Genomic DNA, 6000 nt, shown 5'->3' with positions numbered 1-6000 from the left:
AACCAACCTGTTGATAAAAAAATTAAAGAGAAAAAATATTAAAGAATTCAACTGCAAATGAACGATAAGGCCTAACATTTAACTTACTTCTTTCTGTGTAATATTGCCATTCAGTAATTGTGCCACCTGATTTTAGTAATTTTAAATTCTTGCATATTTAGTTCAAAAGAATTACATAATATAGATATAAATAAGTCCTATATTCCCTAAATAATTAAATGTGATTGTAACTTAAGTAAATTAATTTTGTTCCTTAAAATCAGAATATTGAAAATCTTTTATACATAATTTAATGTCTTTTAACTAAATATACAACTTAATCGGACTCAATTCATAAATATTTAAATAATAACTGTTCCATATATATGCATAAAGCAGAAAATACTTTGAAATTTGTACATTTTTTTTAAATAGAGAAAGTTGTTACTTTTATACCTTCAAAATTAAATTAATTATGCAAAAAGTATTCATGTAATTACAAGGCACTCTCTTCCTCTCAATATCTCATTCAAAAATAGAAAATATCATTTAATAATAAAATACGTAACTGTATATAATAAAACAATAATTATATTATGTAATCCTATGACAAGTATTATATACTGTTGTAAGCATTGTAGAATAGATTTCTTTGAACTTGATAATTAAAAATTTTAACATTTTTATTTAAAAAATTTAATAATAAAACGTTAAGTTTAAAACAATGGTTAATTTACTTAAATAAACGATAATATATGTATGTATGGATATATATATATGTATAATTAAATCTATGAATTTAAGTTTATTAAAATAATTTAACGTAATTGATATTTACATAATGAAAACAAGAAAGGATAAAATGAATCCTTTTATATGATAATTTGTTTGTTTTCACAAAGAAAAGAAAAGAAAACAAAATTATAGTGAAAGTCTTAAAACGATAACAATTAACATAATTTCTTTTATTACTTTACCTACCCACATACATATATAAAACATATACAACGTTATATAAATATCAACCATAATATTATATAACAAGCGTTTTATTTTAAAATCTTTTCTTAAAATTTAATTATTAATTTATTTAAAAAAAATATAACAACAAAAAAGTTGTAATAACATTTTAACTTTTATACCTATATTTTAACCTATAATGTGCGTATTTTTATAACAAATCTTCCATACAATTAATTAACTAACAATTATATTTGATAAAAAATACAAGCAAAGGTACGTTAAATTTAATATCATATTATATAATTGCCAAAAATTAAATTTTTCTATATTTGTAGTGCGTATACATGGAATGATCATATAAGGGCTGTGTAAAAAATACTCGATGATAATTCTTGGATTTAATGTATAAGAGAATTACGTGATTTTCATTTATTGGAAATTTGTGACAAACATATTTTTTTTGAAGGCATCTGGCATTATCTGAAAGTATAAGATCAATCTGGTAATATAAAACAGTTCAGAGCTAAATTGGTAAGATTTTCTGGAAGAGGACCCTCTCAAATACTAAAAACGACTCTAAATGGCTATGAAGACGACAAAGACGACATATTTAAAAATGCAAACCTAACCATAATTTATTTGTAGGTCAAGTTTGACATAATATTATTTAAGTTTAATTCATACATATGTATATGTAGAAAATTTTCTGTAAAATTCTCTATGCACACTACTGAGAAAATTATCACTGAAGCAAAAATAGTGCGGTTTATTATTCGTATATATAAAAAAGATGAAGTCTTAAGAAATGTTTTATAAATTCATACTTAAATATGTAAGTATCCGTTCTCAATTTGATTATATTATATCTTATTATACACGTCTTATATCTTATTATACACGTCTTAAAATATACATGCATATTTATAAATTTTACCTTTATAATGTCAAATAATAAAATTATCATATCTTAAATAGATTTTATAGTTTAAAAAAAGAGCAAGCAAGGATGTTTGTTTTATTTACAGGTATGTACTACATTTTCTTAAATAATATTGCGTATATAGATATACATATATATGTATGTATATGTAATATAAATTTAAGTAGATTACTTTATACTCAGAATAACAATAAAAATATTGGGATATGTTAATTTTTCTAGCTTTAATTATTAATTATTAAAAATAATTGTTCTTTCATGGTTTTGATGAAGAATTGCTCATCTGAATCGTCACTGAACGTATTTGCAGTGAAACCTTTGTAAATTGACTGCAGCTACGACGCATAATTTAACTTGCCAAATAACGTATAATTGTGTATCTCATTTGAAATAAAAGTTTCAGAAATCAACTCAGAATACGACGCTAAACATGAACTATTATGAAGAATTCAGTTGCGGAACTTTTATATTGAGGTAATATTAAAATTCAGTATTGGTACTATAAAATTCCTAAATAATTTTTTTTATTTTAGTAGTTTGGGATTACGCCATTGGATCCATAATTTACTTAGCGACACCGTCATCATTTATTGAAAATAGAAATGTGAAATTAGTTGGGAAAAATATAGGAGAGTATGAAGACATTTAGGAAGAAATTATAGTAAAAGAACGACCCACTTTTATAAAAAAATTTACATCTCTTAAAAATATCGTTAATTATTAATTTCTGCAATTAATTAACAATTAAAATTAAAAATAATTTCTTTCTTAAATAAATTTTTAATTTCTCTATAAAATTTTTATCTCTTAAAATTCTCAAAATTAAAATAGCAAAATAATTTCTTTCACATGTTAAAGAATTCGAATTAAGACAAATTTTCCTCTTTATTTTTTTTTCTTTAAATTTCTTATTTCTTTTGCAATAAAAGAAGTACTCATTCGCTTGTTAAAATATGAACGATATGAAATATTCGAGATTTAAATACATACACACATAAGTAAGTACTTTCATATTAAAGGTAGAAAATAATTATAAAAGAAGATAATCAAGTAGAACAATCACACGTTTTCAAAATAAAATTTGCATAAAAAGCAAAATAATCAAAAGTGAAATAAAACAATTGTCAAAATGTTTGCCTATAATTATGTATATATACAATATATTTAACGCACATTAAGTTATATATATATATACATACTAATGCGAGTTAAAATTAGGTATAGCATATCGTCTTGGTTTTTTAAATAAAATTTTTGTTATTGCAATCACATTATCAAAAGACAATTGATAGGCAGACATAACTTCTTCTTCTTTCATATGTACACTTAACTTGGGTACACGTAATTTATTTTATACTTTAATATGCACAGAAACTTGTATAACATACAAGCAATTTTAATTTTGAATTATTAGATGCACTTGTCAATGAGCTATGCAATGCCCCTCCATATTTGTATACATATAAATGTATGTTAGCAAATTTCAAAATTAGAAACAAATTCCACCAGTTTATAAAAAGAAAAGTTCATTGAAACCCACAAGTTTTAAAAAAGTGGTTGATAGTATTTTTTTTTTGTATTTAATTAATTGGGAGCCCTTGAAAGTATGCAATAATAGAAAAACATATCTTCTACCATTAAACTTATTTGGTAAATGAAATATTCTATTGTTAGCCAAAACATTGAATTATTTCCTAAATTATTTTAAAAATTTGTAATAAAAATAAGCACTTAAAACCTTGAAATAAAAATTTTTCTTTTGCGATTAAAATGAATTCGAAATTGTGATCAACACAATTTTTTTTTTTCCCATACACTTGTCGCTAACAAACTTTTTTATGTAGATTATTCAAAAATTTAAGAAAATATCAACATATGTATGTACATATTCATTTACAGCTACAGGTGCAGCCACACGTAATATATACCAATCTGTCTATAAAAAAATACGCGTGTGTTCGTTTGTGTACCCACATATAAGATTCATCCTTATCAGAGAAACAGTAATTTTCTACAATTATGACATAATCTTCATTTCATTGTCCTTAAAGAAACAAAAAATATTTAAGAAGAATAGTAGAAGAAAAAAAAAAATTTTCTTTGAAAATTTTGTATTAGACAAAAATTTCGTTGTTTAAGTAAATAAACACAATTGGGGCGTACCTAATGTATATGTTTAGATACATACATTTAAAATTTTAAATCCACCATAGCAAAAAAGAGCACGAAAAATAAATTCTTCTTAGATACTCAGTCAATTTTATCTCAATGAAATTTCTTATTTTAAAGATTCAGTCATAGTATTTAAGTGTAGCAGTATTTAATTTTGATTTTTTATAGGTAGCAAATAAGAAACTAAAATCTTGGTTCTCCCTTTGGAAGCAATTATCAATAGCGAGTTGAAATACACATCTTTCTCATCCCGGTATTTGAATGATAATTCTAAACAGAAAAACTATAAATTGTTTAATGCTTAAAAAAAATAATTTAATTTTGAATGTTCTTAAGTTGTTTACATTACAAATTTAATTTAAATTAATTATAATTTTTTTATATATAATTTTTTCCGATAACGTACGTGTTGTGTTCTCAATAAAAATTTTCTTTTTTGCTATTGGAACTTAATTATTATAGAACTGTTATTGTAATGGATTTTGCATTTAAATTCTATTATACAAAGTAAAAATTAATACAAAAATTTAAGGCTCAAGAATTTCACGGTTTTCTCCTTAAAAAAACAATTACATTATCTATTGTTATAAATTTTCTCAACTACTTCAAAATTATTAACTTCTTTTTGCAAATATGTATTAAACTAATTTATAATTTTGTTTTAAAGTTTTTTCTATTACTCACTAGATGTCTCATTTGAAATGTTTTTTTTTTCAATTTTGCGATAACTATTAAGTGCTTTTCTGTAAAATCACATTCAAAATTAAAGCTGATGATAAAGCTTTACATAAAATTTTCGCCGATTTTACAATTTTATATATTATTTTAAAAATTATCCGTTAACAAATAATTTACCGTTAATATTGAACAGAAATTTCCAATTCGCCCATACGCTATTGTTTAATGTTGAATTGTATTTAAATTCAAAAATTGTGAAAACCAATTATTTGAAATTTGAATAAATTCCAGCAGAAATTTCAAATATCATTTTATAGCTTTTTAGTAAAATTTCTACTAGAAAAAACCATTTACATTGATATATTATAAAATGAATTTACCATTAAGGAATTATTTTTATAATATATCCATGAGTCTCTTACTACTTGAAGTATATTACAAAATTTACAAGTATAAAAAATTAAAATTTTATGTGCCAGTTAATGCTATTCAAGCTTACAAATAGTTAAAATTTTTTCAAATCTTCAATTATATTTAACAACTAAGTAATTTTTATAGCTCATATAAAATTTTCTATGTAAATGGAACTTTATTTGACGAAACCCTTCACAAACTACTTCTTCTGATTTGAACTAATTTATATTGGCTAATCGATAATCGTGCTCTAAAACAAAAATTGTAGATAATTCTCAATTCCAAATTTAATAAGAATCCTTCAATAAAAAATGAAAACTGCTGTGATCATAACTAATTACATAAAATATTCTAACGGTAAATAAATTTAATGTTAATTTTCGAGAACCTAAATAATTTGTTCATAAAATTTTTAAAAACAGCCTGATCAACACAATAAATGAAAAAAATATTGTGATCGCACCAAATTTCACACGTCCATCGGTCAAAATAAACTGGATTTGTGCTATTCGCGATTCGTTTGGAAAATTATACACAAAATTTTTCAGGAAAACTGGGTTGTAAAATACTATTTCTATTAATTAAATTTGCATTACTAAGTGTTCTTTTACACAACTCACATCCAAAAGTAATTTGCAAATTTTATTTTGAAAAATTTGCAATTTTCTCAGTTATACTTTTTTGGTTTTATCATCAAACTTCTTTGATTTTCTTCAAAAATCAATAACAAAAATCAAAAGTAGGTCGCTCCAATTAAAAGAATTTTTAATCTTATCTATTTTTCCATTTTTTATTATTCTATTTCTCTATTATTCCTCTATTTTTTCTATTAACATCCTGTAAAGATTGATTAC

This window comes from Condylostylus longicornis, unplaced genomic scaffold, assembly GCF_029603195.1.
Source record: "Condylostylus longicornis isolate FDR11 unplaced genomic scaffold, ASM2960319v2 ptg000049l, whole genome shotgun sequence".
Taxonomy (NCBI): domain Eukaryota; kingdom Metazoa; phylum Arthropoda; class Insecta; order Diptera; family Dolichopodidae; genus Condylostylus; species Condylostylus longicornis.
This window is presented reverse-complemented; position numbering follows the sequence as displayed.